This window comes from Oryctolagus cuniculus, chromosome 4 (genome assembly GCF_051225735.1).
Source record: "Oryctolagus cuniculus isolate XC-2025 breed Fujian yellow rabbit chromosome 4, ASM5122573v1, whole genome shotgun sequence".
Taxonomy (NCBI): Eukaryota; Metazoa; Chordata; class Mammalia; order Lagomorpha; family Leporidae; genus Oryctolagus; species Oryctolagus cuniculus.
Window position 1 is genome coordinate 105,562,544 of NC_142870.1, and position 23,219 is coordinate 105,585,762.

The window sequence follows — 23,219 nt, forward strand, 5'->3', positions numbered from 1 at the left end:
CTGTCTGGTACCAGATCTCAGTGGAAATGCTTAAACTTTTCCCCATTCAATAGGATGCTGGCTGTGGGTTTTTCATAAATTGCTTTGATTGTATTGAGGAATGTTCCTTCCATACCCAATTTGCTTAGAGTTTTCATCATGAAAGGGTGTTGAATCTTATCGAATGCTTTCTCTGCATCTATTGAGATAATCATATGGTTTTTCTTCTGCAGTCTGTTAATGTGGTGTATCACATTGATTGATTGTGAACACTGAACCATCCCTGCATACCAGGGATAAATCCCACTTGGTCTGGGTGGATGATCTTTCTGATGTGTTGTTGCATTCTATTGGCCAGAATTTTATCGAGGATTTTTGCATTTATGTTCATCAGGGAAATTGGTCTATAATTCTCTTTCTCTGCTACATCTTTTTCAGGTTTAGGAATTAAGTTGATGGTGGCTTCGTATAAAGAATTTCAAAAGATTCCCTCTCTTTCAATTGTTCTGAATAGTTTGAGAAGCATTGGAGTTAGTTCTTCTTTAAATGTCTGGTAGAATTCAGCAGTAAATCCATCTGGTCCTGGGCTTTTCTTTATTGGGAGGGCCTTTATTACTGATTCAATTTCTGACTCAGTTATCGGTCTGTTTAGGTTATCTATGTCTTCATGATTCAAGTTTGGTAGCTTGTATGTGTCCATGAATCTATCCATTTCTGATAGATTTCCCGGTTTGCTGGCATACAACTCTTTGTAGTAATTTCTAATGACTCTTTTTATTTCTGTGGTGTCTGTCACTATGTTTCCTTTTTCATCTCTGATTTTATTGATTTGGGTCTTTTCTCTTCTTTTTTTAGTTAGTTGGGCCAATGGGGTGTCAGTTTTGTTTAATTTTTCAAAAAAACAGTTCCTGTTTTGCTGATATTTTGTAATGTATTTTTGGATTCAATCCTGTTGATTTCTTCTCTAATTTTAATTATTTCTCTTCTACTAGATTTTGGTCAGGCTTGCTGCAGTTTTTCTACATCCTTTAGATGCATTTGTAGCACATTTATTTGGTGCCTTTCCAATTTCTTCATGTATGCACCTATTGCTATAAACTTTCCTCTTAACACCGCTTTTTCTGTATCCGATAATTTTTGATATGTTTTGTTGTTATCCTCATTTACTTCCAGAAAGTTTTTGATTTTCTCTTTTGATTTCTTCTGTGACCCACTGTTTATTCAGCAGCATGTTGTTCAGTCTCCATGTGTTTGCATATGCTCCATGGATTCCTGAGTTTCAATATTTCTAGCTTCATTCTATTGTGTCATGAGAAGATGTATAGTATTATTTCGATTCTTTTGAATTTGCAGAGACTTGCTTTATGTTCTGGTATGTGGTCAATCCAAGAGTAGGTTCCATGTACTGCTGAGAAGAATGTGTATTCCTGAAGTGTAGGATCAAATGTTTTGTATATATATGTTAGATCCATTTGGTGCATAATGTTGATTAAATCTATTGTTTCCTTGTTGATCTTCTATCTGGTTGATCTGTGAATTGCTGAAAGTGAAGTATTGAAGTCCCCCAATACTATTGTATTGGAGTCTAAGTCTCCTTTTAAGTTCCTTAACATATCTCTTAAATAACCCGGTGCCCTGTAATTAGGTGTATATATGTTTGTAATAGTTACATATTCCTGTTGAATTGATCCCTTAATCATTATATAGTGCCCCTCTTTGTCTCTCTTAACAGTTTTTGTTTTAAAGTTTATTTTGTCTGATATTAAGATGGCTATGCCAGCTCTTTTTTGGCTTCTGTTAGCATAGAATATCTTTTTCCAACCTTTCACTTTCAGCCTGCCTTCATCTTTGTTCAAAAGATGTGTTTCTTTTAAACAGCGAATAGATATTTTGTTTTTTTAATCCATTCAGCCAGTCTGTGTCTTTTAACTGGAGAGTTGAGGCCATTTACATTTAATGTGACTAATGATAAGTAATTACTTTGCCCTGCCATTTTTCCAAAGATATTTCTAATATATGCTTTGACTTCCTGTGATCTTTTACTGAGATATTTTCTTCCTTTACCTTCTTTTCTATTGATGGCTGTGTTTCTGTGTGTAACACATCTTTAACCATCTTTTGCAGGTCTGGATGAGTGGTGACAAATTCTTTCAATTTCTATTTGCTATGAAAGGTCTTTATTTCACCTTCATTAACAAATGAGAGCTTTGCAGGATATAATATTCTGGGCTGGCAGTTTTTTTCTCTTAGTACTTGGGCTATATCTTGCCATTCCCTCCACTCTGTTGGGTTTCTGATGAGAAGTCTGCTGTGAGTCTAATTAGAGATCCTCTGAGATTAATCTGACATTTCCTCCTTTCACATTTTAGAATCTTTTCTTTATGTTTCACTGTGTTGAGTTTGATTACAACGTGTCATGGTGAGGAACTCTTGGTCATGTTTACTAGTGGTTCTGTGTGCTTCCTGTACTTGGATGTCTCTTTCTTTCTCTAAACCTGGGAAGTTTTCTGCTAGTATCTCACTAAAAAGGCCTTCTAATCCTTTCTCTCTCTCCATGCCTTCAGGAACTCCTAGATACTGAATTTTTTAATAGTATCCTGTTGATCCTCAACAGTGTTTTTTAGATTTCTAATTTCCTCTTCTTGTCTTTGGTTTTACTGTATACTTTCCTGTTCTCTGTCTTCTAAGTCCGATATTCTCTCTTCTGTCTCACTGATTCTGTCTTTAAGGCTCTCTCAAATTTTTTGTTTGTTTGTTCTATTGAATTCTTCATTTCATTCTGATTTCTCTTCACTATCACAATTTCATGTTCTACTAGTTTCTGCCTTTCATTGTGATTCCTCCTTAAGATTTCATTTTCACGAGAGAGATTTTCTGTCATGTCCTGCATGGATTTCAGTAGTTCATGCCTTTGTTTTTGATAACTTCTAAATGTTCTTATCATAAATTTTTTGAGTTCCATTTCTTGCATTTCTTCTACCTCATCATCTTCATAATCTTGTATTGGAGTGTCATGTTCTTTTGGGAACATCGTGATGTCTTCCTTGTTCTTATTTCCTCAGTTTTTGCATTTGTTGTTTGGTATTGTGGAGATGTTCTTTGGTTTCTTCTTTTTCTTTTTTTGTTTTTCTCTGTGGTGGCTTTTCTCGTTACACTATGACTCTAGATTTAGTGGACTGTCTGCTTTTGGTGAATCTCTAGAGGCTTGTGGTGGGTGTGGCCAGAGAGCTCTATTCAGTTCTTCAGGGTTAAGGATGTGCCAAAGGTGACACACCCCAGTTTGGCGTGGTAAATCTTCTCTCTCTCTCTATTCAGAAGGGAAGTAATTCTGCTCAGCTGAGCTCTCCTCCTCAATGCCTGAGTGCTGGCTGCAGTGGGTATAATATTCATCTGCTCTGTCCCAAGGACCTCACAAAGGATCTGTGCAGTCTTCAGTGTAAGATCAGATACTCCTGCTATGTCTCTCACCAGGTAGCCAAGGCCACATGAGCTTGTGGCATCTCCTACCGAGACTACTCACATCTCAGCCACACCATGAGTTCTCCCAAACACCCTCAGTTTTTTTTTTTTTTTCATAGTCTTGGTTTGTAATCTCCACACATTCACTAGGTCTTAGTCTTCTGTTATTACTCCCCACCAGAGTCAGGCTTTTCTGCTTGGCTGAGGGCAGTCGCAGCCCCAAACTGGCGCAGCTGTTACGTATATCCAAAATAGTGCCTGCTCTATTGTCTCACTCACCTTTGTAAGGTGTGTGGAGAGAGAGAATCTGGTCTGTACCATCCCTTTTATTTTTTTTCTTCTCTAGTTAGGAAGGTGTACTTTCCCCCATGGGGCTTCAAGCCTCATTCCCTCTAGGCTCTTCCTGTCATTTTTCTGCCAGTGTCTCAGGCTACTGTGGTTTCACCTCACCCCTCTTTCCAGTGCTGGTATGGAGGAGAATCTCAGTAGCTGGGCTCCTGAGCCATGGGTGCCTGTTTTCTCCATGTAGATCTACCATGTCCCTCTAATTCCAGAAGAGTTTCCTCTGCCTTTTTCCCCCTAACTCTTCCCTGAGACTATACTATCTCCACTTTTATTAAAATATCTTTTCCTGGACTATCAGTGAGCTCCCTCCCTATTCTGCCATCTTGGAGCTGACCTCCCTATGTTATCTTTACAGCACCCAGTATTCCTAGGCAATCTCCCAATGAAGTAGTAACCAGACCCAACTTTGCTTAGCTTCTGAGATCAGATGAGTTCGAGTGTGTTCAGGGTGATATGGCCACAACTCTCCGAGTAAAGGATACTGCCTGGCTGAATGGATTTAAAAACAAGACCCACCTATTTATTGCCTACAAGAAACACATCTCGCCAACAAAGATGCATACAGACTGAAAGTGAAAGGATGGAAAAAATATTCCATGTTAATAGAAAGTAAAAAAGGGCAGGTGTTGCCATCATAATATCCAACAAAATGCATTATGATAAAAACTACTTAAACAGGTGAAGAAGGGAACTATGTAATGATAAAGGGATCAATTCTACAGGAAGATATAACATAATAGGTGTATATGCAATCAATTACAGGGTGCTTGGCTAATTAAAAGAAGCATTGATTGGACTAAAGGGAGACATAGACTCCAATAAAATAGTAACAGGAGACTTCAACACTCCTTTTATCAACTAGACAGAAAATAAAAACAATGGAGCTAATTGACACTATGGACCAAAAGGACCTAACTGAAATCTGCAGAACTTTCCGCCAAACAGCTACAGAATACATGTTCTTCTCATTTTGCATACAATTTTCACTAGGATAAACCATATGCTAGGCCATAAAGCAAGTCTCAGCAAGCTCAAAATATCTAAATCATACCATGCATCATCTTCACTTACCACAATGGAATAAAACTGAAAAGTAACAACTCAAGAATCTCTAGATCATATGCAAACACATAGAGACTGAATAACATGCCCCTGAATGAACAGTGGATCATATAAGAAATCAAAAGAGAAATAAAAAATTCCGGAAATAAATGAAGATGACAATACATCATACCAAAACTTATGGGATATAGTGAAAGCAGTGTTAAGAGGGAAGTTTTTATTAGTTGATGGCTACATGAAGAAAAATGAAGAGGTATGAAATCAATGAGCTATCAATGAATCTCAAGGACCTAGAAAAACAACAACAAATAAAATCCAAATTAGGGGAAAAGAAATAATTAGAGAAGAAACAAACAAAATTGAATCAGGCCGGCGCCGCGGCTCAGTTGGCTAATCCTCCACCTGTGGCACTGGCACCCCGGGTTCTAGTCCCAGTTGGGGCACCATATTCTGTCCCGGTTGCTCCTCTTCCAGTCCAGCTCTCTGCTGTGGCCCAGGAGTGCAGTGGAGGATGGCCCAAGTGCTTGGGCCCTGCACCGCATGGGAGACCAGGAGGAAGCACCTGGCTCCTAGCTTCTGATCGGCACAGTGCACTGGCCATGGCAGCCATTTGGGGAGGTGAACCAATGGAAAAGGAAGACCTTTCTCTCTGTCTCTGTCTCTGTCTCTCTCTCTCTCTCTCACTGTCTAACTCTGCCTGTCAGAAAAAAAAAGGCTGGTGCCGTGGCTTAATAGGCTAATCCTCCACCTGTGGCGCTGGCACCCTAGGTTCTAATCCTGGTTGGAGTGCCGGATTCTGTCCTGGTTGCTCGTCTTCCAGTCCAGCTCTCTGCTGTGGCCCAGGAGTGCAGTGGAGGATAGTCCAAGTCCTTGGGCCCTGCACCCACATGGGAGACCGGGACAAGCACTGGCTCCTGGCTTCGGATGGGGGGTGAACCAAGGGAAAAAGGAAGACCTTTCTTTTTGTCTCTCTCTCTCTCACTGTCCACTCTGCCTGTCAAAAAAAAAAAAAAAAAAAACAGTTAAATGAACTGCTGGTTTTCTGAAAAAATAAACAGATTGGGAAACCTAGAAGAAATGGATAGCTACCTAGAAAAGTACAGTCTACCAAAATTGAGCCATGAAGACATGGAAAACCTAAATAGAGCAATAACCAAAGCAGAGATTGAATCAGTAATAAATACCCTCTCAAGAAAGAAAAGCCCAGGACTGGACATCTTCACTGATGAATTCTACCAGACATTTAAAGAAGAACTAATTCCACTTCTTGTCAAGCTTTTCAAAACAACTGAAAAGGAGGGAATCCTCTAAACTCTTTCTATGAAACCTGCATTACCTTAATTCATAAGCCAGAAAATGATACACCAGAGAAAGAGAACTATAGACCAGTATCTCTGATGAACAAAGATGCAAAAATCCTCTACAAAATATTGGCTAATAGAATCCAATAACACATCATAAAGATCATTCACCAAGACACAGTAGAAGTTATCCCTACTATGCAGGGATGACTCAACATTCACAAATAAATAAGTGTGATACATCACATTAACAAACCAAGTAACAAAGACCATATGATTATCTCAATAGATGCAGATTAAGCATTTGAGAAAATGCAGCATCCTTTCATGAGGAAAACCTAAAACAAATTGGGTATAGAAGGAACATTCCTCAACCCAATCAAAGCAATTTTATGAAAAAACAAAAGCCAGCATTCTATTGCATAGGGAAAAGCTGGATGCATTCCTCCTAAGATGTTAACCAGAGAGAGAAGTAGGCCACCTGTGTCTATTGCTATTTAATATAGTTCTGCAAGGTTTGGCCAGAGCTTTAGGCAAGAAAAAGAAACCAACGAGATACAACTCAAAGAAGGAGGAAGTCAAACTATCCCTATTTGCAAATGACATGATTCTATATTTAGGGGGATGCCAAATACTCCACTAAGAGACTATTGTAACTCATAAATTGTGGGGAGCAACTCGGACTAGACTAAGTTACTGGAATTAAGACTTATTCTATGCATCTGCTCTCCCACAATATGGCGCTGAGAAGGGAGCAAACAGCTTCTACACAGCTGCCTCTCGCCAATTTGATTGACTGAGCTGCAGGAGCTGATCCTGCTCCTGATTGGAGGAGAGCAGCGTACTCGGCGTGTGGGTAGCAGAGTTGGGATTGGTGGAAGAGGACTATAAAGGAGGAGAGAGACAACATGCACCAGGAACATCTATCTGAAGGAACATCTGAGCAGCCCCTGAGAGAGCCGGCCGGCGGTGTGCCGCTCCCCCGCGGAAGTGGGGAAAGTGGCTAGGGGGAACCGCCCTTCCACGGAGGTGGAAGGGACGGTAGCCAACCTGGGAAGAACCAGCAGCAAACCCGGGGAGGGCCAAGCAGACGAAAGAACAATGCAGGGTCTAGTGTCGCTCCTCCACGAAGAGGGGGAGCGACATAATGGTGCCGTGACTCGGATATGAAGCCTAGGCAGGGTTTAGTGTCATTCCTCCACGAAGAGGGGGAGCGACAATAAATGAGTTTGATGAAGTGGCAAGATATAAAATCAACATAAAAAATCAATACCCTTAATATGCATAGACAATGTCATGGATGAGAAAGAATTTTCCTGTTTATTTATTGATTGATTTTAAAGGCAGAGTTACAGAGAGGCAGAGAGGCAGAGGCAGAGAGAAAGAAATCTTCCATCCTCTGGTTTACTTCCTAGATGGCTGTGACAGCTGGGGCTGTGCCAAACCAAAGCCAGGATCCAGGAGCTTCTTCTGGGTCTCCCATTCCGGTGCAGGGGCCCAAGGACTTGGACCATCTTCTACTGCTTTCCCAGGCCATAGCAGAAAGTTGGGTTAAAGTGGAGCAGCTGGGACTTGATCCAGTGCCCATATAGGAAACTGGCACTGCAGGCGGTGACTCTACCTGCTATGCCACAGTGCCGGCCCTGAGAAAGAACTTTCAAGATCAGTTCCATTCACAGTAATTCCTATAATAATTAAAAACCTTGAACTAAATTTAACCATGGTTGTCGAAGATCACTAAGATGAAAATTGCAAAATAATAAAGAAAGAAATAGAAGAAGACATAAAAAATGTAAAAATCATATATATTCATGGTACTGGAAAAATCAACATGATGAAAACCTCCATAATACCAAAAACAATTTAGAGGTTCAATGCAACCCCATTCAAAATACCAACAGTTTTTACGGATCTAGAAAAAAATGCTAAAATTCATATGGAAACAGAAGAAACCCCAAATAGCCAAAGCAATCTTATACCACAAAAGCAGAGCCAGAGGCATCACAATACCTGACTTCAAGTACGGGCACAAAAACAGACATGTTGACCAATGGAACAGAATAGAAAATCCTGAAACCAGTCCATGCATATACACCCAACTTATCTTTGATAAATGAGCTAAAATCAATCCCTGGAGGAATGACAGTCTCTTTTACAAATGGGGATGGGGAAACTAGATCTCCACATGCAGAAGTTTGAAAATAGACCTATACTTTACAGTCGAAATGGGTTTAAGACCTAAATCTATGAACCAATACCCTCAAATTACTAGAGAACATTGGGGAAACTCTCCAAGACATTGGGACAGGTGAATACTTCTTGGAAAAGACCCCAGAAGCATAGAAAATCAAAGCCAAAATTGAGAAATGGGATTACATCAAGCTGAGGAGCTTATGCACTGCAACAGAAACACTCAGCAAAGTGAAGAGGCAGCCAACAGAATGGGAGAAAATATTCACAAACTACACAACTGATAAAGGACTAACACCCAGAATCTATGGAGAGCTCAAGAAATTCAACATGTCGTGGTGAGGATCTCTTTTGGTCATGTTTATTGGGGTTTCTATGAGCTTCCTGTACTTGGATGTCTCTGTCCTTCTCCAAATCTGGGAATTTTTCTGCTAGTATCTCACTAAAAAGGCCTTCTAATCCCTTCTCTCTCTCCATGCCTTCAGGAACTCCTAGAACCCGAATATTTTTATTTATTTATTTATTTATTTATTTTGACAGGCAGAGTGGACAGTGAGAGAGAGACAGAGAGAAAGGTCTTCCTTTGCCGTTGGTTCACCCTCCAATGGCCGCCGCGGCCGGTGCGTTGCGGCCGGCGCACCGCACTGATCCGATGGCAGGAGCCAGGAGCCAGGTGCTTTTCCTGGTCTCCCATGGGGTGCAGGGCCCAAGCACCTGGGCCATCCTCCACTGCACTCCCTGGCCACAGCAGAGGGCTGGCCTGGAAGAGGGGCAACGGGGACAGAATCCGGCGCCCCGATCGGGACTAGAATCCGGTGTGCTGGCGCCGCTAGGCGGAGGATTAGCCTAGTGAGCCGCGGCGCTGGCCAGAATATTGGGTTTTTTAATAGTATCCTGTAGATTCCCAACAATATTTTTTACATTTCTAATTTCCTCTTTCCTTTGGTTTGAGTGTATCCTTTCCTGTGCTCTGTCTTCTAAGTGTCCCAGCAGAAAGAAAGGGCCATCAAAGAAGGAGGTACCTTTCTCTGAAGGGAGGAGAGAACTTCCACTTTGATTATGATCTTGTCTAAATAAGATCAGAGTCGGGGAACTCAAAAAGCTCCCATAGCCTTGGCCGCTCTTGACAAGAGCCTGGGATGATTACTGATGCCATAAACAAGAGTGTCAATTGTTAAGTCAACAACAGGAGTCACTGTGCACTTACTCCCCATGTAGGATCTCTGTCCTTAGTGTGTTGTACAATGTGAATTAACAGTATAACTAGTACTCAAACAGTACTTTATACTTTGTGTTTCTATGTGGGTGCAAACTGTTGAAATCTTTACTTAATATATACTAAATTTCGAGCCGGCGCCGTGGCTCAATAGGCTAATCCTCCACCTTGCGGCGCCGGCACACCGGGTTCTAGTCCCGGTTGGGGCGCCGGATTCTGTCCCGGTTGCCCCTCTTCCAGGCCAGCTCTCTGCTATGGCCAGGGAGTGCAGTGGAGGATGGCCCAGGTGCTTGGGCCCTGCACCCCATGGGAGACCAGGAAAAGCACCTGGCTCCTGGCTCCTGCCAGGATCAGCGCGGTGCGCCGGCTGCAGCGGCGGCCATTGGAGGGTGAACCAACGGCAAAGGAAGACCTTTCTCCCTGTCTCTCTCTCTCACTGTCCACTCTGCCTGTCAAAAAAAAAAAAAAATATATATATATATACTAAATTTATCTTCTGTATCTAAAGATAATTGAAAATGAATCTTGATGTGAATGGAATGGGAGAGGGAGCAGGAGATGTGAGAGTTGTGGGTAGGAGGGAAGTTAAGCGGAGGGAAAAGCCACTGTAATCCAAAAGCTGTACTTTGGAAATTTATATTTATTAAATAAAAGTTTTAAAAAAAGAAATTCAACAAGAAAAGATATAATCATATTAAGAAATGGGCAAAGGATATGCACATTGTTCAAGAGGAAATTCAAATGGCCAGAAGACACTTGAGAGAATGCTCAGGATCACTAGCTATCAAGGAAATGCAAATCAAAACAGTGGTGGACTTTCACCTCACTCCAGTTAGAATGGCTCACATACAGAAATCATCAAACAGTAAATGCTGTGAGGATGTGGGGAAAAGGGTACCCCACTCCACTATTGGTGGGAATGCAAATTGATAAACTTACTATTGGAAGACAGTATGCAGATACCTCAGAAATCTCAATATAGACCCACCATATGATCCAGCCATCCTATTCCTGGGAATTTACCCAAATCAAAGGAAATCAGCATATGAAAGAGTTATCTATATCCCATGTTCATTTTAGCACAATTCAATAAGTGAAGATATGGAATCAACCCAGATGTTCATCAGCTGTTGACTGGAAAAAGAAAGTATGATATATATATACACTATGGAGTACTACTCACCTGTAAAAACAAATGAAATCCTGTCTTTTGCAGTAAGATGGACACAACAGAAATAATTATACTTAGTGAAATAAGCCAGTCCCAAAAAAGACAGATATCATATGTTTTCCCTGATCTGAGGTAACTAATAGAGTACTTGAAATGTAAGGTACTAGAGTGAAATAGACATTTCGAGACTCCATAATTGTTTACAGCCCTTGTTCCTTCTGTTGAGGAACAATGTTTTTGTTTCTTTTTTTCTTCATACTATTTGTAAAACTCTTTTACTTAGTGTACGGTTAACTATATGATCATAAGTAAACTGAAAATAAACCTTTGTAAAAATTGAGAGTAGAAATGTGAGAGGGAAGAGGAGGAGGGGATGGCGTGTGGGTGGGAGGGAGGGTGTGGGGGTGGAAGTGCCACTATGTTCCTAAATCTGTATATATGAAACTTGAATAACTTAAATAACATTAAAAAAGGTAAATGAATATATTAGTTTGAATTATATGCTTATTTGTAATATACATATAATGAAGTATAAGCTGGACATTCAAATGTCTATATAATATATATTTATATCATGTAAATTTTACATTCAGTTACATTATTCAAAGTTCTTATTGGCCATATAATTCCTCACGGGCAATGAATTTGTGCTGTAATCCCCATTCTGATATCAACAGTGATATCCTACTCTCACTATGAGGGAAGTAATTACTATTTTCACTAGGTGCTTACATAGGTGACCTGGTGCTTTGTTATTCAACCTTCACAGAAATATGTCATGAAGTGTAAAAAAGAACAAGACTATTGGATTATTAGATAAGCATTCTTGTCCCCTGGCTAGTTCAAAAGGACATTCTAAGAATTAATGAGATTATATCATTGAAATACCTTTAAATGTTAAAAAAAATTCCAACTATGTCGATGGTTATAACTTTGAAATGAACACCATAGGTATACTTTGAGTTTTTGATTGTATTTTATTCAAAAATTAAGTCCGTAAATTGCCTTTATAATGTCACTTTTACTAAATTCAAAGGGTAGAGTCTTGAATTAATTTAACTTCATGTGAGAGAGACCTTTTCTGTAAGGCCATATTGCTCCAGTTACAAGTCTGAAAACCCAGCCCAAAGGAGCTTAACTATTAAAAGGAATTGATTTGTTCAAGTAATTGAAAAGGCTGGGGCTGGTATAGCTTCAAGCCTGGCTAGAGGAAGGGTCTCACAGGATGGAATATAAAATGGTTGGTCATCCTTTCTCTTTTCAGTTCTTCTTTCCCCTAGATTTTTGTAATTAGCATGCAGGCTTTCTTATGTAAGAGCAAAAATTTGTCAATAGCAGCTTCAAAGGTTTTTGAACCCATGAGATAATCCAATGGGTTCAAACATTCATCTTTTACAACAGTCTCATTAATGCCCCCATATACTAGCATTGGCCTCCAATGGTGGCATGTCTCCAGTGTCGATAATGAGCTGTGGCCTCTGTTGGCCTGAGTGGGTCATGAGTGTTCCTGGAGTCAGAAGGTAATTGCAGTATTGTCTGCTCCATATGCAGGAAGGGAAGGGACTCATTTTCCCAAAGTAAGAGCAGATGTTTCTTCTAGAGGCTGAGGCTAAAGACAAAGTCAGTGGGGCCCAGTTTCCTTTTCACCAATGTGCAACTCATAAGTTAGACAGTCGAAAAAGAGTTTGTCCTCCAACCCAGTTTTATTTTGAAACTGTTTGTAGATGTACAAAATATTTAACAGTTTGTGTTTAAATATTCTGCCACTATAAATTACCTCGGGTTTAGCAAAACTACCTGTCAAAATCTTATTGATTCTGTGTTTGAGAAACTCAATGCCATGTTTTCCCACAGTAAGATCACAACTATACACTTGTTGTCAGGATATTTGCGACCCATAATCAAACACTTCATGAATATCTATGGAAACCGTGTAACCCTGTTGTATTTAAACACATTAATTATGAAGCTGTGAGGTTTCCCAGAGTAAGTGACACCATCAGAGCTCCAATGTTAGAGTAAAACTAGAAGACCTATCAACTCGATTTTTTTTATCTAGAGAAGAAATTCTCCACAAATAAATAATTAAAAAGGAATTTAGAGCCCCAAGGGAAAAATTAAGCATCTTAAATAATTGTAGGGAAAAGTAGCAAGGGCAAAGAAAGTCAAATTACAACAGATGTACTTTCTGGTGGGTCATTTGAATTTTGCTGGCGGGGTAACCCCAGCAGGAAGGGTATTTTCACATCATTTAGCAAAGGCCACAGCAGGGATGAGGAGTTCTAATCACTTTATTAGAATAGCAAAGTCATTAAAAGAGGCATGGGCATGTGGGAACTATTTATAGAAATATTCAATGAAATGCTTGTGTGACCACAAGACATAACGAAAGTAGACACTGCTTATGGACATGCTAAAATTTAAAATAAGTCTGAATAGATGGGATCACGAGAGTCTCTGGTGAGGAAAAGAATTGTTCCATGAATGAGGTCTCAAGCTGGCAGTTTAGTGCACAATCTTGGACCATCAACTCCAATTAAATCCTTATACTTCTTTTGTAATAGTGATTAAAATACCCATCTACCTTATAATGTTGATTGTGACATATAAACTTGGATAGAGTTCTTTAAAATCACTTGAAATAAAGGAGTTCTGAATTATCTGGGGTTCTACTATTCCTGATAATGACTTTTTAATGAAGTTTTTTAACCTGGTCACAACACATGTTGATGATTCTATGAACTCAATTATGGTATGTTAAATCTGGTTCATAACACCATGAGCGTCTATTCTCGAGTGAGGGAGATCAAAGTAAATATGAGGATGTCTGTGCTATGACACTAACCATAATAGGACAGAGTTGCTTTTGTGCAAACTGGGTACATATAAGTATTAGTTTGCTTCTGCTACATAGCAAATCATTGTAAATGTAACAGCTAAAATTCCCACAGTAATTAACAAAGTTTTGTAGGGCAGAAGTTCAGTTATATAATGGTTGGGTCCTAACCTTAAAGAGTATAGTAAAGTGAAAAAAAAAAACAGCTGTGGGAAAGAATCTGCTTCCAAATCCCACTGAGGTGGTAGGTTAAATTTGGTTCCTTCTTAATGTAGAACTGCTTTGTTGTTTTCTTGTTGTGTCACATGCAGGGCTGCTTTCCACCCCTAATGGCTGCCTGCATGCTTTGCCACATGTTTCCTTTCATCTTTAAATCTAGCAATGGAGATTTCTGTCAAATCTTTCTCAGGATTTGAATCTCTGACTTCCCTTAAAGGACCAAATTGATTAGGTCCAACTCATGCAGAATGCTCCCTCCCTTACAGTCAGCTAGTGCACATGACATATCCTAATCACGGAAATGAAATTCATCATATTCATAGGCTTGGGAATTATGAAGGATATGTATTCTATGGAGTGGGCATCTTCAAGGTCATCTTAGAATTTTGCTTACTGTATTCTGCTTATCTGTAAGATAGTGTCTTTCTTTGACCTACATGTAAGTAGCCAAGTGTAGACTGGTGTATATTTCAAACAAGAAATGATTCTCTGACTGTTTTTGAGTTGTTTCTACTTATTCATCATTGCACCCTCCTCATATGACTGAAAATTGTGAGACTGTGACACAGTATTAGACAGTAATTCCCAAATGTAGGCATGCACACTGTCCTGGGAAAATGTTTATGGGTTATATCATTCCTAATAAATTCTAGCACAAATTAGATTTCCTAGAGAGCTCAGGAATATGCATTTTAACATTGGTCCTGATAAATGTCAGCTACAGAATACATTTAAGGAACACAGTTGTGGGGGCTGGCACTGGGGCCCAGTGGGTTAACCCACCATCTGCAACTCTGGCATCCCATATGAATACCAGTTCAAGTCCTGGCTGCTTTACTTTTCATCCAGCTCCTAGATTATATACCTGGCAAAGCAGTGGAAAATCACCCTAGTGCTTGGGCCCCACTACCCATGTAAGAGACTGGGATGAAGTTACAGGTTTCTGGTTCCTGCCTCGTCCAGCCTTAGCTGTGTGGCCATTTTGGGGAGTGGACCAGTGCATGGAAGATCTCTCCCTCCCTTGGTCTGTTCCTCATTCTCTGTAACTGTGCCATTTAAATAAAGAATTAAAAAAAATCATTGCCTCAGAGTCATTCTGGTGATCATGGCAGTCTAGTGCAGCCAGATAAGCTACTTAGACACTGGCATTCATAGCGTAATTGTTCAAACAAAAACTGGGATGTCTGAAAGTGTTTGAGAACCAAATGTGAAATCCACTTCATCTAGCTCTTAAATAAGGCAAATATTTTAATATAAAAAATATGAAGCAAGAAACAACAAGGAAATTAAGACAAATATTACAGAAAAGTCACTTTTTACAAAGTATTTATATGCTTCTTTGAGTGTCATTAAAAATGCTATCTTTTTCATCTTAGCCATATTTTATTAGATTTTTAGCCGGTATTCTTTATTGAAAAGAAGGGTCATGGATATTGACTGCATTTTTCTTTTATTCATGCATGATAATGTTCATGGAACAAAACATGAAGAAAATGCTGTACTGTGCACTCACAGTGAAATACTCATTGTATTCTGCAATGATCTAATGCATTCTAAACACAGAACCAAAGGCTTGACTTATGAAGAGAAATGAGAAATGAAAACTACTACTACAATAGTGGAGAAACTAAAAAAATGCTTTTTTTAGTCAACAGATTTTTAGTGTTACTCTGAAAACAGGGTTATGTCATTTTTCTTTATTTTAGTGACTTCAGTTTATTCATATATTATTTCCCTGTCCTTTAACCTTATCATTAAATTAAAATTGGCTCTTCTCTAAAAAATATTTATTTTTTACTAGCATTGCTAGTAATGACTTCAGTAATAAGAGTGTAGATATTCAGATTCACTTTTACTTACAGATTCACATTAACCATTATAATACAAATTTGTCACATTATGTTCATTTGTAGTAATTCCTGTGTGAGATAAAAATACTGATTTTTAAAATTGTGACCCCCTGTTTTGAATGGGACCCCTGTTATGTGAGGAGGGACCACAAAATTGAGTCCTATGTCTGTTGCAAAGTGAACTGCAAAACAAACTGAGCATCAGCAGCACAAGCATTATTCAGTTACCAAATAATGGAGAAGAGCCTAGTTGCAAACCAACATCTCAGCCTGCTGGGGGCTCAGGAGTCATAGATACAAGGCAACAAGAAAGAGAGGGAAGAATATGCTAATAAGTAGAGAAAGGAGTGGCATACTTTGCAGAAACCAGACATTGTTTTTCTGTTTTTGTTTTTTCCTTCTGTGGTCAGTTCCAGGAGCTTAGCATGGCAATTATATTATGGTGAAGTCTGAGGTCTTCTGGATGGTACTCCAGTGGCCATGTTGGGCCTCACTGGTTGCAGTGGGCTAGCCTGAGTGGGAACTGTTGACTACAGGACATCCTGTCCTCAAAGAGAAGCAATATTGATGTGGGGGTAGAAACCTGCCTAGGCTTGGAGAAACATTGCCCTAAGAAACAAAATAACAGTTCAATTTGGTATCTAAACATTCATATGATGGTATTGTTAGCAATATTAAAACAAATTAAATGTGAGGATAGTATATGATGAAGAGCAACACGATTAATTTCTAACATTAGCTCAAGCAGTAGAGTTGAATCACGTATTTTGCGTATGTTTGTGTATGTGCGTGTGTGTGTGCTTACCACTACCTTTTTATAGGAACTGTTTTTTAGGAAGCAAGGCTATTTTTTTTCAAAAGCATTTATACTCTTCAAAATTATCCATCCATGGATTGGAAGGCTGATGATTCCTTTCATCTTAAGATTACTTCAGATATATTATAACATCATCATTTTGTTTAAGCTTCTTTATTTCCAAGACTCTCCTTTTTTCTTCTTGATTTAAATTCCCCAGGATCTTAAATTTCATGAAGGTAGTGAGTGATATAAGTGGTATTTTAAACTTTCATAGTTTAGCTGTGAATGTTGTCACCCAAATTCATCTGTTGAGACTTAATCACCATTGTAGCGCTATGAAGAGTTGAAGCCTTAATTAATCAATGACTTACAATAGAGCTGGAGGAAACTAGCTTGGTTGGTTGGTTCTTTGCTGCTCTCCCACCAATTGAGAACACCCAGACAGCATTATTATGAGGAATGGGTTTTCACCCATTCCTGCTGGTATCTTGCTCTTGGACTTTTCAGCTTCCAGAACTGTGAGAAAATAAATTTCTGTTCCTTATAAATTATATAGTGTGTGTGATTTTAGTTGTTCTATCATTTGTTGTAACAGCACAAATGGATTAAGATAGAAATTGGTCCCAAAGAAGTAGGAGGTTGCTATCACTAATAGCTAAAATATGGAAACAATTCTGGAATTGAGTAATGTGTAGAACCTATAAGAATCTAGGACTGTGTACAAGGGAAAACCTAGGTGGCCATGAATGGAACATTAAGGGTGATCCTGGTGAGGACTCCAAAGAAGAGAACTGTAGAGGTTCCTAGGTTTTTGTAGCGATTTTTGTTTAAGTGGTTATTATCAGGATGCTGGTAGAAATATGGACAGTGAAGGGCATCCTGATTAGATCTTAGGTGGAAATGAGGAATATCTTACCCCAAAGTCTAGAGGAAAAGCCATCTTTGTTACAAGGTAGCAAATAACTTGGTTGAATTATATCCACGTTGTAATACTTTATTGAAGACAGAATTTGAGGGCACAGAAGTAAAATACTTGAAGAGGAAATTTCTAAGCAAAATGTCCAGAATGCTACATGACAACCTTTAACCGCTTATAGTAAAACATGATAAAAGAAAAATAAGGATAGAAACAGACCTTAAATTCTCAGGCTAGCTAGGTTGCAAAAGTGGATTTGAGAGATAACACCAAGGGTGTGGTCAATTTACTTTCATAAATAGATAAGAATGGATAGAAGGAAGCTTTGTGCTTTCCATCAGTGCAGTGAAAGAATGACTTCAAACCCAGTTGAGACATTTTGAGGCTGCCATGGCCATCATAGGCTAAGAGGATCAAGGCATGAGAGACAAAACATTAAAGGAAAACCACTGAGCACTGATAGGACCTCAGGGTTTTCTAAGTGCCATTTCATGTTTCTGCTTCTTGCATTCTGATGCCATGCTCCTCAGCTGCTCCAGCTGTGGCGCAAGTAGCATGTATCTGGGAGGAACAGGTCATAAACCATGGAGACATCCGCATGGTGCTTATCTAAGTTCACAGAGAACATGGGTTTTGAAGGCTTGGCTACCTCGACCTAGTTGTCTGAGGATGCCATTCCTATCATTCATTACTTGAAGATTTGGCTATGACTGTTGTCTAATTTTTTGAAAAAAAAAATTTGCTTATGTAAGTGGAATAAATTTCATGTGTTTCATATATACATTTTTAAGAACACAATGACACTTACCATCCTACACTCCCTCCCTCCCTCATTGCCACCCTCCTCCCCCTTCTGTTCTCACTGTTCTTTTAATTTTTGTGATGACATACTTTCAATTTGCTTTATAACCACAAGCTTAACCCTCCACTAAATAAAGAATTCAGCAAGTAGTAGTCAGTATAAAAAACACTGTTCCTCAAGAGTGTGGACAAAGGCTGCAAAAAATAATCAAATCTCAAAATATAATTTTTCTCAGAACTTTCTAGTACTCTGTATGTTAGTTACCACAAAAATACATGATATTTGTGTTTTGGGAACAAGCTTATTTCACTAAGCATGAAGGTCTCCAGATGTATCCAGCTTGTTGTGAAAGACAGGATTTCATAATTTTATGACTCAGTAGTATTCCAACGTGTGTGTAATATATATGCCACAATTTCTTTATCCAGTTATCAGTTGATTGACATCTGAGTTGATTCTACATCTTACTATTGAGAGTTGAGCTACCATAAATATAGGTTACAGATAACTCCTTCATAGGCTGATTCATTTCCTTTGGGTAAATTTCCAGGAGTGGGATGGCTGGGTCAGATGGCAGATCTATTTTCAGATTTCTGAGACATCTCCAAATAGTCCTCCATAGTGATCATACTAGTTTATGTCCCACCAACAGTGTATTAGGGCATGTGTTCCCCATATCCTTGCCAGTATTTGCTGATTTTTTTTTTATTTTTGGATGATGGGCATTCTAAATGGGATGAGGTGAAACATCATTGTGGTTTTGAGCCACACTTCTCTGATGACTAGTGATCCTGAGCAGCTTTTCATGTGTCTGTTGGCCATTTCTACTTCATTCTATGAAAACTGCCTGTTGTTGTCTTTTATCCATTCTTGAATAGATTGTTTTGTTGTTGATTTTCTTGAGCTCTATATAGAACCTAGATATTAATCCTTTCTCAGTTGCATAGTTTACAAACATTTTCTCCCAATCTGCCGGTTGCCTCTTCACTTTGTTGAGTGTTTCTTTTGCAGTGCAATAGTTTCTTTAACTTGAGGTAATCCCATTTGTCTATTTTGTCTTTGATTGCCTGTGCTTCTAGAATCTTTTCCAAGAAGTCATTGCCTATGCCAGTGTCTTGCAGAATTTCCCTGATGTTTTCCTCAAGAACTTTGATGATATCTGGTTGTAGATTTAGAGCCTCGATCCATTGGATTTTTCTATAAGGTAAGGCAGGGGTATTATTTCATAATTCTGAATGCATAGATCCAATTTTCCCAACACCATTACTTGAAGAGACTTCTGGGATTGATTTTTAGCTCTATTCTCAAAGGTTAGTTGGTGGACACTGTAAGGATTAATTTCTGGGATATCTATTCTGTTCCATTGGTCCACATGTCTATTTCTGTGCTAGTACTAGGGTGTTTGGATTATAATTTCCCTGTAGTATGTCTTCAAATCTGGTATTGTTTTTGTGTTCAGGATTGCTTTAGCTATAGGAAGAGTCTCTTATGTTTCCAATGAATTTTAATATTGCTTTTTTTTCTAGTTTTGAGAGGAATGCCCTTGGTATTTTGGGGTATCACATTGAATCTGTAAATTTCTTTGGGGTATTATGGACATTTTGATGATATTAATTCTTCCAACCCAGGGATATGGAAGATTTTTCCTTTTTTTTGTTTTTTTATTTCTTTCTTTAGTGTTTTGTAATTTTCATTGTGGAGAACTTTCACATCCTTCATTAAATTTATCCCAAGGTATTTAAAATTTTTTGCATTTGTTGTGAATGAGACTGATCTTACAAGTTCTCACTCAGCAATGGCATTGTCTCTGTATATAAGGCTATTGATTTTTTTTTTGACAGGCAGAGTGGACAGTGAGAGAGAGAGAGAGACAGAGAGAAAGGTCTTCCTTTGCCATTGGTTCACCCTCCAATGGCCGCCGCAGCCGGCGTGCTGCGGCCAGCGCACCGCGCTGATCCGGTGGCAGGAGTCAGGTACTTATCCTGGTCTCCCATGGGGTGCAGGGCCCAAGCACTTGGGCCATCCTCCACTGCACTTCCCTGGCCACAGCAGAGAGCTGGCCTGGAAGAGGGACAACTGGGACAGAATCCGGCGCCCCAACAGGGACTAGAACCCGGTGTGCCGGCGCCGCAAGGCGGAGGATTAAGGCTATTGATTTTTGTGTGTGTTGATTTTATATTCTGCAATTTTACCAAATTCTCTTATGAGTTCCAATAGTCACTAAGTGGAGTTTTTTGGTTGCACTAACTATACAATCATGTCATTAGAAAATAGAGATAGTTTGACTTCCTCTTTTCTGATTTGTGTATCTTTGATTTCTTTTTTCTTGCCTAATAGCTCTGGCTAAGCCTTCCAGTGCTATATTGAATAGTAAATCTTTGTGGAAATGCTTTCATATTTTCTTTGTTCAGTATGATGCTGGCTGTGGGTTTGCCATATATCACCTTGATTGTGTCCAGGAATAATCCTTCTATATACAATTTGCTTAAGGTTTTTGTCATGGAAGGATGGCATATTTTATCAAATGTTTTCTCTGCATCTATTGAAATGTTTATATGGTTTTTATTCTTCAATTTGTTAATGTGATGTATCATATTTATTGATTTTTTAAAGATTTTATTTATTTATTTATTTGACAGGTAGAGTTACAGACAGTGAGAAGGAGAGACAGAGAGAAAGGTCTTTCTTCTGTTTGTTCACTCCCCAGATGGCAGCAACAGCTGGAGATACGCTGATCCGAAGCCAGGAGACAAGTGCTTCTTCCTGGTCTCCTATGCGGGTACAGGGGCCCAAGCACTTGGGCCATCCTCTACTGCTTTCCCAGGCCACAGTAGAGAGCTGGATTGGAAGAAGAGCAGCCTGGAATAGAACCAGGTGGAGGATTAACCTACTGTGCCACGTTGCCAGTCCCATCATATTTATTGATTTGCATATGTTGAAGCATCCCTATGTACAGGGATAAATCCTACTTTGTCCGGGTGAATGATCTTTCTGATGTGTTGTTGAATTCAATTAGCTAGGATTTTGTTGAGGACTTTTGTTAATCAATGATATTGGTCCATAGTTTTCTTTTGTTATTGTATCTTTTCCTGATTTGGGAATCAAGATGATGCTAGCCTCATAGAGGGGCTTGGGAGGATCCCTTCCCTTTTAATTTTTTTAAATAATTTGAGAAGAATTTCAATTAGTTGTCTTTAAGGGTTTGGTAGAGTATTTGGGTGCAATGACATGAGCCTAGGCAGTAGTGGAGCGTTCTCCTTCTTACCCATTGCTGGCAGTGATCAATGTGAGCACTGGTGGTGATCAGATGAGGCTGTTAACAGTCTGGCTTTGCCTGAGTGTTCTCCATGTTGCTGGTGTAGAAGATGTGGACACTGCAGAGCCTGCTTATCTGCTCTCTTGGTTTGTGTGCAACAGAAAGAAATTATGTGAATCACTCTAGGCTGTATTTGCTTAGAGTTATCTTGATCAAGGAACAGAGATATTCTTAAGCAATAGCGTTAGGAGAGTGGTCTGGCTATTTATCTATTTATATCACTCTTTTTTGTCATCTGTTTTTAGTCTTTTTTTGTCTAGAACATCTATCAGTGGTTTTCTGGGAAGAGGCTCAATGTTTATGTTATCACAAGAAAAGTTTCAAAGAGTGCTTAAAATGCATCCAGACTGCAAAACCCGTAGACTTCTTAATTAGGTGCTGAAGATTGAGAAGTCACAAAAATCATCAGCCCTCATTTTAAAGAAATCTATGCCAATGAGCTTTCTGAAAATATGATATGTCAGCTTCAGAAGAAGAAATATAGGATGCTCAGCATAAATGAATGACAGAATACGTGTTTCCAGTATGATGTCATCAGCTACTTAAATTTGCTGGACTGCTACAACCAACCCTTTGTTAAAAGATATCAGAAGGGTTTTAGAGCCAACTAGAGGCAGAGTCATCCTTGCCCTGGCCTTGCCATTTCATCCTTATGTGGAGAATGTTGGTGGCAAGTGGGAGAAATCATCAGAAATTTTGGAAAATCAAGGGACAGATTTGGGACAAAGAAGTGAACAGTCTGCCTGAAGTTTTCAGCAAAGCTGTTTTTATTTTTAAAGATTTATTATTTATTTGAAGTCAGAGTTACAGAGAGAGAGAGAGATCTTCCATCCAATGGTTCACTCCCCAAGTGGCCGCAACAGCCCGATCCGAAGCCAGGAGCTTCTACCAAGTCTCCCACGTGGGTGCAGGGGCCCAAGGACTTGGGCCCTCTGCTACTGCTATTCCAGGCCATAGCAGAGAGCTGGATTGGAAGAAGAGCAGCCGGGACTAGAACCGGCATCCATATAGGATGCCAGTACTTCAGGCCAGATAAGTAACCCACTGTGCCACAGTGCCAGCCCCACAAAGCTAGTTTTGTTATTGAAACATTCACTAGGCTGCCATACCTATGTGAAGGTGATATATATATAATGAGTACTATGTTCTGGATGATACTGTCTTTGTCTGTCTTACCCATTTAAACATGTAGAGGCAGAAGTCTTCAGAGCCCATCCCAACATTGTTCTCTTGAGAAGAGGGTCTACATTCACAGCTATGTGATGGGAGAGCCTCTCAGGACCGTCATTCTACATATCACATAGGAACTATAATACTAATTATTTCTTTGAAGTGTGTAAAAGCAATGTCTTTAAAATAAATCCAACTCTTTGTGGGCATGTTGTATCTCCTCTATCATCACCAGGGACAGGCATGATCATGTCAACTGACATGTTCACAGCCTCAGCCCCTCTGTGCCAAGGTGAACCCACTGCCCAGAGTTTCCCACTCACCCATCTGTGCAATTATCAGTGTGAGTGCGGAGCCATCTGCAATGACTCACCTCAGCACCCTGTGAATTCTGAGCTCCTGAAGCCAGACCCAGGGAATGTCTAAAGACCCAGCCACATCCCATGCCCTGTCACACAATTAAGGTTTCTTATAGTCACTGGGCACAGAGCTCCCACAATCACAAGTAGCAGGGATCCAGTCTCAGCCCTGTGGTCCTCCTTATCCACTTAAAAAGCCATTGCATTCCCATAGCCAGCTGACTGACAT

General features: G+C 39.5%; 1 pseudogene; it reads left to right on the forward strand.

The window, feature by feature from the left end:
• The first annotated feature begins 21,755 nt into the window (after positions 1–21,755).
• Positions 21,756–22,653, forward strand: LOC100341957 (protein-L-histidine N-pros-methyltransferase pseudogene; annotated as a pseudogene).
• The last annotated feature ends 566 nt before the right edge of the window (positions 22,654–23,219 follow it).